General features: G+C 36.0%; 1 long non-coding RNA gene across 1 annotated transcript; it reads left to right on the forward strand.

Moving 5' to 3' along the window:
• The first annotated feature begins 356 nt into the window (after nt 1-356).
• LOC127513638 (uncharacterized) lies at nt 357-5,231 on the forward strand. The gene is made up of 3 exons (XR_007930449.1): nt 357-582; nt 1,814-1,903; nt 5,159-5,231. It is a non-coding gene; the product is annotated as an uncharacterized LOC127513638 (long non-coding RNA).
• Nucleotides 5,232-11,614: the final 6,383 nt, after the last annotated feature.

Genomic DNA, 11,614 nt, shown 5'->3' on the forward strand with positions numbered 1-11,614 from the left:
ATTTAATATAAATGAAAACTATAATACATTTTCATTTAATTGTAAATAGCATGCAATTAAGTGTCCGAAAACATTCAATTTGCACTTATGGATAGTTCACCCAAAAATTCTCTCATCACTTACTTTGGGTGAACTAACCATTTAAGCATATTATTTGAAATAGATTATATATTATTTCCTTAATATTTTTTTAAGGTATGCTAAAGTCTTTTCTTTTCCACAAGAATTAATACAGGCAGCAACTACAGCCAGTTTTAAAGAGAGTTACAGTACACACAAAACTGCTGTCAGCATAGATAAGATGGGAATGTTTTGGGATTTAAAGGCACAATATGTAATATTTTTATATTAAAATATCCAAAAACCCCTTCCCCTTGCACAGTGTTATATATTTCGTTCAATTGTGTACTAACATTATACATTTTTGTTTCATTCAAACATTATGGACCATGGCAAGCAAACTTTGGGACAAAAGGAGAAATAAAACGAGGATCAATATCGGCGTGGCGTTTTCGAGATAGCGAGAGTTTTGCAACAAACTTCGACTTAACAGAGATGACGCTCTTGCACGTTATTAGACAGGTAAGCAAATGTACATAAGAAGAATCAATGTTACACAGCTCAACACGATGAAATGTTAGAATATCATCAGTATGATATTCTAATGTTGATCTAGCTTACTTGATCTAGCAAACTAATACATAGAATAAAATTACAACTTTCAACACGCTCAAATCTGGTTTAGTATGATAGTGTAACGTGAGACCAAGTGAAACAGCACTGCGTTATCTCACAATTTTAATTCGTCTTGAATAAACTGACCTGTATGAGTAGTATTTCAGCACTTGCGGGTAGTTCGGTAGAATGAAATGTCCTCATTTCTTTATATCCCCAGGGACTCGCGTGTGGCACTGATATCTGTCTCTCAATCGCGCCCGCGATTCTCGGCCACGCCCTGCTTCATACCACAGTTATGTTAAAAAAACATGACTGCATTCACTCATCCATAAACATTATTAGATCCATCGGCATTATTAGATCACTGCGTCATCAATCTACACCTTTGTTATTGTTTTGAAGAGGTTAGCGACCCCTATCGGCGGGAAAATAAAAATACAGATTGTGCTTTTAAGGATGCCGTTTTTGATCATACATATTATGGGTATATTTTGATCAAACTTTTTAAATAATAAATGACATCTTTTAAACAGTTTAATATTCAGGAATCATAACATGTTTGCATCTTCATTTTAACTCTCTACAAAAGCTTGAATCATATTTTAAAGAGCCTGAAGCAGTATTTCTGTTTCATTTGTCAAGCGGAATCATGAGGTTGATTCCCACGTTGACAGTGGTTATGTGTGTCTTATCACATGATAAGACCACTGATGTTAACTTGCGCTCTAAAAAACAAGGTTTATTTTAAGCTTACCCGACAAGCCCGTGGCGTCAGTGTGTATTGTTATGTAACATTATATATAATCAGTTACATGCAATAAAACCCTTTCATTTCAATGAATTATTCATTGCAAACAAATGGAAAATGCATATTGGCCCTTTAAACACAGTCCAATACACTGTAATTTATAAACTCACAAATACTAAAAGTAAAATGCCAGCTTCTGGATTCAGAATGAGCCAAATCATGGTTTTTCATATTTCACAGAAAAAATGTGAAGCGATAAATATGGGACTCACTTTGTATGTAGATTACAGTTTACAGATGCACACGGTATAAAGAAGGAATGTGAGATAAAATTGTTTGGTTTACCCTATCTGAGGCAATATTTCTTCACTTGTAATCTGTTTACAGGGCTGGAGGCGTGTGTTATTGGTGATATTCAGATACCCCACATTGGTTTGATTCCATCCTTTGTGCAGACATCCCATGCTGCTATCACAGGTATGACAATATGGATTGTTTGTTGACAATGATGTGAAATATAATTCAAGGATGTTTCAGCGTATCGAGATCACACTCAGACTGTAGCTTGTTGAGGAGTTAAACTACAGTCAAACTATTTAAAAAAAAAATATTTATTTGAATTGCTTTTTACACAACAAGCTTTCTATTTTGTTATAGTATTTTTTCTATCGTGGTAAATTATTTTTAGTAATTGGCATAAAACAATGAGGATTTCAAACTTAATGTATAAAAAAAACCTTCATTTTTATAAATGAATAAAAAACATTGTGATGTACATCAAGGGGGTTGAACCAATTAAAATAAATTTATTTAGCAGATACTTCTATCCAAATCAACAGTTTTGTTGAACCCATGTATTAAAATGAATTTGACTTTACAACACTACGCAGCACATAGTCCTGTTGCACAAATACAACCTCCTCACTCAAGGGGGCGCTAGTGTGATATCTGCATCATTAAACAAGATGTGTTTGCTCAGGTAGATACTATAGTTATCTGCTTACACTAACCATTTATCATAAAGGTGGGGTAACATTGTTGTTCACCGAATTTTCACAGGCGAGATCGCATCGTTTCAGTAGGAATCCAAACAAATGGGAATTTCGTGTGAGGGTGAAAGTTTTCCCCATGCAGATTTCAAATTGGTTTAAGTTGAAAGTTGAAAGTTGCTTGTTTTGAACGGCTTCTATATGTGTTGTGCTTCTTAAGATGCGTTTCCACCGAAATTACCCGGAACAATTTGTTCTTTTTTTGTGCTTTACTTGTGCATTTTTTTCTGAACTTTTTTTTTCTCCCGGGCCTGTTGCTGTCTGCATTTCCATCGTGGTCTAAAGTACTGTCAAGATTAGGCAAATTAGTCTAATGACGTAGGACTGCGCGTGACTTTCCAGCTCCCTCTGGATTTCGTGCTCTGCATATAAGCTTAATAAAGCCTGAACCTCGTCGTCGGCCCATCTGTCATATTTTTTAAACTCCATTGTTGATTCAAATAACAAACAACTCTTACTGCACGCACTGCAACAGACTTTTAAAAATGGTGGTTGAAATAAAATGCTGCGTGAACTCAACCAATCAGGATGTTCAGCTCCCAAGTCCCACCCCCGAAAGTTCCTGAACTTTGAAAAAGTACTACCTCATGAGCAGGGACTTTCTGAGGGGGAAATTTTTACCCAGAACTTCATTTAGACCCTGGTTCCTGCGGTCAAAACACACAGAGTACCACCCCAAAGTCCCTAGTTCCTGGGGAAAGTTCCTGCCGTGGAAACGCGGCTTTAGAGTACATTGCTACACTATTGGCAGTTTTGCCAGAAAAATTTTGCTAATGTTACCCCTCCTCAAGAAATTTGTCATGCTACAACACTACTGTTGCTACTCTTCAGAGACGTTTACAAGTAAGCTATTCATATGATTTCCATAAGAAGTGTAAGACAAATTAAGATATTTTTGATGAAATCCGATGGCTCAGTGAGGCCTGCATTCAAAGCGATGACATTCCTCTCTCAAGATCCATAAAGGTACTAAAAACATATTTAAAACAGTTCATGTGAGTTTAGTAGTTCTACCTTAATATTATAAAACAACGAGAATATTTTTGTGTGCCAAAAAAACAAAATAATGACTTTTCAACAATATAGTGATGGGCCGATTTCAAAACACTGCTTCAGAGCTTTGCGAATTGAATCAGTGACTCGGAGCGCCAAAGTCACGTGATTTCAGCAGTTTAGTCGTTTGATAGGAGATCCGAGACACTGATTCGATTCGCAAAGCCATCGGATTTCATAAAAAATATCTTAATTTGTGTTCTGAAGATGAATGAATGTCTTACGGGTGTTGAACGATCTTAGGGTGAGTAATAAATGACATTATTTTCATTTTTGGGTGAACTAACCCTTTAAGTCAAATTTTCTTATGCCCTTCCCTCGCTAACTTCCCTCCATCTCTTCCACTCAGATGTACGCCATTGCTTACACTGCACGAGTGCCCACTACTGACGTAACCCTTGCAATGTGTTTAAATGAAACACCCTAAGCACTTGATCACTTGGAATCTGCTATGGAGCTGATTTATTATTTACATTTTTTTTTCCTTATGAATTTGTTTTACACACCATTCTATAGGCCTGTATGTATGCTTGGGCTGTTAAAAAAATGTAATGTAAATGAATATTAAATATGAATATATTAATGTATTTATATTAAATATAAAATATTAAAAATACACAAATGAAAATAACAATACAATAAACTATAAATGTTAAAAAAACAAAACAAACAAACAAAAAAAAAACAGTCAGCTTAAGGTAGCTACAAGTATTAAATGTGCAGTGCAGCTTCAAAGGGCTCTACACGATCCCAGACGAGGAATAAGGGTCTTATCTAGCGAAACGATCAATCATTTTCTAAAAAAAAAAAAAAAATAATAATAATAATTATGTACTTTTTAACCACAAATGCTTGTCTTGCACTGCTCTGCGATGCGCCATGCATTACATAATCACGTTGGAAAGGTCACGCGTGACGTAGGCGGAAGTACCAATCCAGTGTCTACAAAGCGAACATGCAAAGACTAAGTCAAACGGCCTTTACAAAAACAAAAAGGTAAAACAACGACGTTGGACGATTTTGAAGTTGGAGGACAAAATGAGAGTTTTTCGCCCTACCGCGGTACTTTCACCTACGTCACGCGTGACCTTTCCAACGTGATTATGTAATGTGTGGCGGATCGCAGAGCTAGTGCAAGATGAGCATTGTGGTTACTCGTTCCCTCGGTCAAAATCGAGGGGTTAAGGGTCGGTCCAAATAAACTTCCCTCGTCCACTTGACGAAGGTGAACACACTTTAAAATGGAGGTGGGAATTCCCCCGAGGGGAAGTGCTTAAGTAAGTTTACAAGTGTATGTCTTAAGTTGTAGTTAAATGCAGCCATGTTCGGATGCAGCTATTGTGTTGCAAAGTGTGAGTTTGAAACAACCAATGGCACATGGGAGGAGTGTTTGAAAAGTATTTTTTTTAGTAATTTCATTAGGTTCTTTACCTTTAAGTTAGCACCGTCACTACTTTTAGTTAGTTACTTTTTGAAGTGCTTTTTGAAACGCTGACTGGCAGATGTGAGTGAAGGTAGTGACTGACTCCGGCGACAATTATCGTGGGCCGCGGGCGTAACATTGACAGAGGGGTTTGAAACTGTGTTTGAGCTTTAACTCTGAAATTAATTACCTTTTTTGCTTTGACAGGGGCCTTGCAGTTTTCTCTTATTTGATTTCACCAGCAGGTACATGAAGGGATTTCTGGAATACTGAAACAAAGGTGTGTGTCTTTCCTTTCTATGCCTGTTTTTCTCTCTCACACACAGTCTTCCTGTCTTTCTGCATGTATAATACATTGCAAACAGGGCATTCGTCTACATAATTTGATAGCTGCCCTCTTTCACTTTGAACGAGATGGATCCAGCTCCCTGATGATGAAGAAGGATAACAAGAAACCGTGAGGAAGAGGACATGTACACGTGCATCGCTATGAGTGAGTCTGTATAATGTTGGTGCACCACATTGTTTTTCGAGGAATCCCTAGAACATAAAAAGGCAGCGTGGATTTTCTCCTGCTGATCAGCAGTCAGAGGTTTGGAGTTAATTAGAGAGGATAGACGCTCAGAATCAGCCGTGGCCAAAAATAAATAAATGGTCTGACCACAGGACTCCATTATTAAGCACACTAATGGTGTCGCCTGAGGTACAGACCTCTTGTTCGGATACAGAATAAATTTATCATTAAACACCATTTTAAAATGTTTAATCAAATCTTATCTGTGCCAATCAGATGTCTTTTAATTAATCTATATATAACAAATAATAATATTATGAATACACTCAAGGCTAAAGGGTGCTATAAACCACAAGATGCAACCTTTTTGACCAACCAATGACAAATGGGGAGAGTGTTCAGGTAACCTGTTTGAAAACAATCATTATTTTTGCAATTCAATTCCATTCACTTTTTAGAGGCAGCTTTAAAGGGATAGTTCACCCCAAAAAAATAATTAACTCACCCCCAAGTTGTTCCAGCCCATTTATTTCTTCTGCTGAACACAAGAGAAGATATTTTGAAGAATGTTGGTAACCAGACAGTTGATGGTAGCTATTGACTTATGTAGTATTTTTTTTTTCCTACTATAGAAGTCAATGGGTACCTGATGGACAAATCAAGTCAATTATGAATTTATTCGGGGCATTTATGTGCACTCAGCCCATTAATATGATCATTGACTTGAATGCAATATGAATCCCCATGAGAAAAAATAGTGCAAAGTCCTGCGCCAGCTGAGAAACCGCATCTATGACCATAAATTTTATAATTTAGCTGTATAATGCCAAAAATACTGGGTGAGAGGTGATAAGCCAGTATTATTTTATAACTGTCTTGTTTTACCTTAAACAAGGTCATAAAAATTGTGCTGAATTTTCCTATGATGGCTGTTTTCCCCCCACCCTGTTTTTTTTTTTTGTTTTCTTCCATTCAAGGTTGTGATGAGTCTGTGCAGATGTAAAGAGACTGTGTATCAGTGGTGCACTTTCTCATTTTCACCTGCGGCTTAACGGAAATCCATCATAAAAGAGGCTCTACTGTTTTTATAACATCTTCATTGATTCGTCTCCCTCTCTCTCCATCTCTCTCTCTCTATCTGAGTACTTTGTGTGTCTTCCAAAAGCAGTGAACATCTGCTTTCTCTGTCAGTACACACACCACCCCCTCACTGGCTGAGAGAGTGATTCATATAGCCGAGCCCACACACACACACACAGACACACACGCAGTCAGACCTCCACGCAATGAAGAGGTGACAGCAGCAGTGCGCACTACCTCAAGCTGCCATTAGGGGGCACTCCTGCATTTCACGCACCGCAGACCGGCAATACAATCCCAATCACGAATGCCTGCAAAAACAAACAGTGCATTTGATACAACTAACATGAATCAAAGAAACACCTGGAGCTGCGACACATGTTGGCGGGATCACGCTTCGTATTAACCCACGCGCTTTGCTGACAGCCTTGATCCCCAACAAATCCAAAATCTGTCAGATGTTTATATAGTACATAGGCTTAAAAGTGCACTCAGTCATTTTTTTCCTCATTACAAAGTTTTATTCATAAATGAATTAATAGTGCTTTTGAAAATGATATACAGATTCTAGTCACATCAGTAGCCTTATAAAAGCTATTTTATTTGACACAGAGCAGGTTGCGGTCATGTTGAGATCACATGGCGAGCCGAAAGCTGCTCAGTTTATCACTGTAATCCTCCTATTATTGAATATGTTCACTCGTGGAATAAATTAGTAATGGATAACCACTAATAGTACATTTACTGTATATTAGCATCAGCTGTGTTGGGGAAAGTTACTTTTCAAAGTAGTCCCTAAAAAAGTAACATTGTGCTACTTAGTTACTTTTTATGGAAAGTAACTAAGTTTTTACGTGTTATGTTACTTTTGCATACTTTTTCTCACCATCTACTGGGCTTGCATGTTTGTTTTATAATAACCAAAAAAGGTGTCAGTCAATAAATGGGAAAACAAAGTAAGATTTTGAAATAGTAAGATATTCTGATTTACTTAAGAGTAATCTGATCACATAACTTGTTACTTGTAATGTGTTACCCCAACACTGGGCATCAGTAACTCAAGAATGGAAAAATACTGTAAGTGCACCTTAAAGCATACTTTTGCATGATTTTGTTTTGTTTATATTTATATTTCCCTTAAATGTTGTTCCCACATGTGTGAATTTCCATGACTATTCCAGTTATTTTTTTTATTACTGCATACAGATTTTTAAAAATCATTCCAATGCAGACCAATTTATCAACTGATAAATCGAAAAGAATCTCCAAAAATGATTTGATCTCAAACTATACACATTCTTTAAGTTTAAGGACACAGTGGTTTCAAAAATTTGAGGTCAGTACATTTTTTTTTTTTTTAATTTATATTTTTATTCAGCAAGGACATGTAAAGACAGCAAAGATTTTTACATTGTTACAAAAGATTTTCATCAAAGAATCCTTAAAATATTATTGCGGTTTTCGAAAAGAAAAAAAAAGAAAGAAAAAAAGCAGTACAACTGTTTTCAACACTGGTAAGAATAAATGTTTCATGATTACTGAAGGATCATGTGACACTGAAGACTGGAGTAATAAAGCTTTGTCATCACAGAAATAAATTACATTTAAAAATATATTAAAATAGAAAACAGTTATTGTAATAATATTTCACAATATTACTGTATTTTTCAGCAAATAAATGCAGCCTTGGTGAGCAGAAGAGACTTTAAAAAAAAAAAAATAAATAAAAAAAATATTACTACCCAAAACTTTTGAACAGTAGTGTATATTAACTTTTTTATTAATACTTTTCCAGGCTTTTCTTATCCTGGTTTTTCCATGACAGTGGGATCCTTGTTTATATTTATCAGAACATATGAAGACTTCAGATGCAAAAGCCTCTAAGTGCCATCTGAAATTTTCTTCTAAAATGAGCATTTTTATCAAGCTCGTATGTTTTCTCTCTCTCTCCTCTCTGCACATGCACATGAGCTCCATAACTTGTTTGTGTTTTCTCATCTCCAATCAAGCTTTCTGAGAAAAAGTTATAAAGATAATATTATGGAGTGCATTTCATGCTGTGTAATGGGACAGATGTAAAGCTTAATCCTTTATTGGCTCATACAGAATGAGAATTGTCTTTATTAATAAACAAAGACTCTGCTATCATATAAACACTGGAGATAAATGGAATATATGAAAGGATCACTAATACCCCATCTATGTTTGAGTGATGTGATGCGATAAAACTATAAAGTCCCTGTTAAAGCCTGATTGCATTACTTTATCGCTGGAGGTGGACAAGTAGCTGAATTGTTGGTCGCGGTTGGATTCCCTATTGCTGGTTGATATCAATGGACGATAGCTATTGAAAATCTGATCGCAAATGGGAAGTATTGCTGATACTATATGTAATCCTTTTTTGAAAACAAGTTTCTTTTTCTTGTAAATTAACGTAAATTAGTCTGGGACTAGGCTTAAGCCTTGTCTATGAACCTAGGCAATATACCCCGGTTTCAAAGACAAAAATGCATTATTGAGCTGTTTTAACTGAAAGCAACTTTCACTTACATTTTTTAAAATATGTCAGTGTCATTGTTTTGTCTCAAGATGCACACCAATAATGTTTATAAGGCACGTTTATAAAAGCTACTTAAATGTCCTAATTGAACTAAGGCCTAATCCTGGCTTAATCTAAGCCCTGCCTGTGAAACTGGGCCTTAAGGCAAGTCAAGTCAAGTCACCTTTATTTATATAGTGCTTTTTACAATGCAGATTGTGTCAAAGCAGCTTTACAGTAATAACTGGTGAATAATTTTGGCTACACAGCAGCTCTTAAAGAAAATGGTGCCATTGACCAGCTTAAATAAATTCAGTATTGATTCATTCCGTTGTAAGAATCAATTATTGTAAGAATCAGTTATTAATTTAGTTAATTTATCTATATATCAGCACTGGAGAAAACAGTAATGTCATGGTCCAGCTCAATTCAGTTCGCATACAATGGTGTCAATGCAGGCAGATGAAAACATTGTTGAATATCAAGTGTCCCCAACTAAGCAAGCCAAAGGCAACAGCTGCAAGGAACCCAAACTCCATCAGGTGACAAATAGGTGATAAAAATGGAGAAAAAAAAACCTTGGGAGAAACTAGGCTCATTCGGGGGGCCAGTTCTTCTCTGGCCAACAGCGAACAGTGCATAATTATGATTTAGGCAGCATTACAGGTCACAAGTCAGACTGGGATTGCAACAGTTAAAATATTTAATCCAGTTCCATCTAGTTGAAGATCCATTCTAATTTAAGGGCTCACACATTTAAAATGGCAGATGACATTGCGGAGAAGTTAATCGCTGAGGTCCAGAAAAAGCCACCACTGTTTGACAAGTCAAACCCCCTTTTCAAGGATACTTTAAAGAAAATGTATATATGGAAAACAATCGGTCATACCCTCGGAATAAATGGTGAGAAGCATAAACGATCATTATGCCAAGCTAGCAAACAGTGTAACACAAAATTACCTCAGGTATCCAGCGCTAGTTTCGACAACATTGTCTTGCTATTCCACTATATATTGACTCCGTCAGCTGAATTCACTGTTAGATTAGATCAATTACACTAGCTATTCACTCGAAACATTGCATGCTGAGGACATCTGCTGGTTAAAGCCGTGTAAATGCAACAGCAAAAACAAGTTGTACACACTTTTAAACCGCAGCTTGTGAGCTTAGAATAAAAAGACCATTATCGTTCATTGATGTGGATGCAAATATAGTTATCGTTCTGGTTATCTTTATAGTTACCGTTCTTGGTGTGAAAGGGCCTTTAGACTTATAACTATATATTCAGGTTTTACATTTAAATATTCAGGATTTATGACTATATATATATATATATATATATATATATATATATATTAGGGCTGTCAACGTTAACGCGTTAACGCATGCGATTAATTCAAAATCCTTAATGCGTTAAAATAATTTAACGCATATTTAACGCAAAAAAATTACGGAAGCATGTGAAATTGCGTCATAACATAATTTACGTCACGCAGTTAGATGATCTTAAAGTCCATGCTGATTATATCAGGGATGGCAGAGAGAGTTATTCATTCCAGTGTCTGTTTCGCTTTAAAACACAAACTCTCTGTTATATCCCACTGCTGTGTGGCCAGATGATATGAAAACTCTGTTTCTCTGCTGGATAAATCAAATCAGCTTCTTGCTATGAAAGTTTTGATGGATGAGGATTGCAATCAAAGTAAAGACGATTGCGGTGATGTACAGGATGTACATTAAGCACGCGTGAGTCCGTTATATTGATGGGCAAACAAATCATGTATGAGTGCTCTCAACGCACTGATCGCACTCTGTATTTATGCACAGACACGTTTCAGTACATTCATGTTGTTTTAACACATATTCAGGATAATGTTTGGATTTGTCCTGTGTATGTTGCTGTGTACTTCGTATATATGCAGGTAAAGGCGGTTGGTTTAGGTTTTTTGGCATCTCCATGTGGTCCTGTTCAGTATCGCAACTTGACTTGTCTAAAATGTAAACAAGCTCTTTGCTGTTGCACATACTATACACTGTGAATTCTGAAACGTTTTTTTTTGCTGTGATTTTTTTTCATGGGTGCTTTGGTGTACATAAATGTATGAATTATATGAAAAAATATTTGGTTATTTGGTGTCCTTTTTTGGAAAGACATCTAAATTTACCTTGAAAAAAGCTGAAAAATACAGTTTTGTGAGAATCACACTTCAATCTGATGGTTTACGTTGCTGGATATAGGCAATGATGGCAAAATGGACGTGTTAAACAAGATAAATAGTGTATGCTTAATTTCATTTAAGGGTGCACGATTAATCGCGATTAAAAAAAAAATAATCTATTGACAGCCCTAATATATATATATATATATTAAAGCACACAGTGGTTTTGAAAATCACATCTTGAGGTCTGTGTGTAATTGATGTTTTAGTACGAAATGGGAAAGTCTTTTTAAGTTGTGTTAACCACAAACTTTATTTTACTCACAAGTCCAAAACCACTACTCTAAAAACCCATTAGAAGTTCCTGAGGG

This window comes from Ctenopharyngodon idella, chromosome 5 (assembly GCF_019924925.1).
Source record: "Ctenopharyngodon idella isolate HZGC_01 chromosome 5, HZGC01, whole genome shotgun sequence".
Taxonomy (NCBI): Eukaryota; Metazoa; Chordata; class Actinopteri; order Cypriniformes; family Xenocyprididae; genus Ctenopharyngodon; species Ctenopharyngodon idella.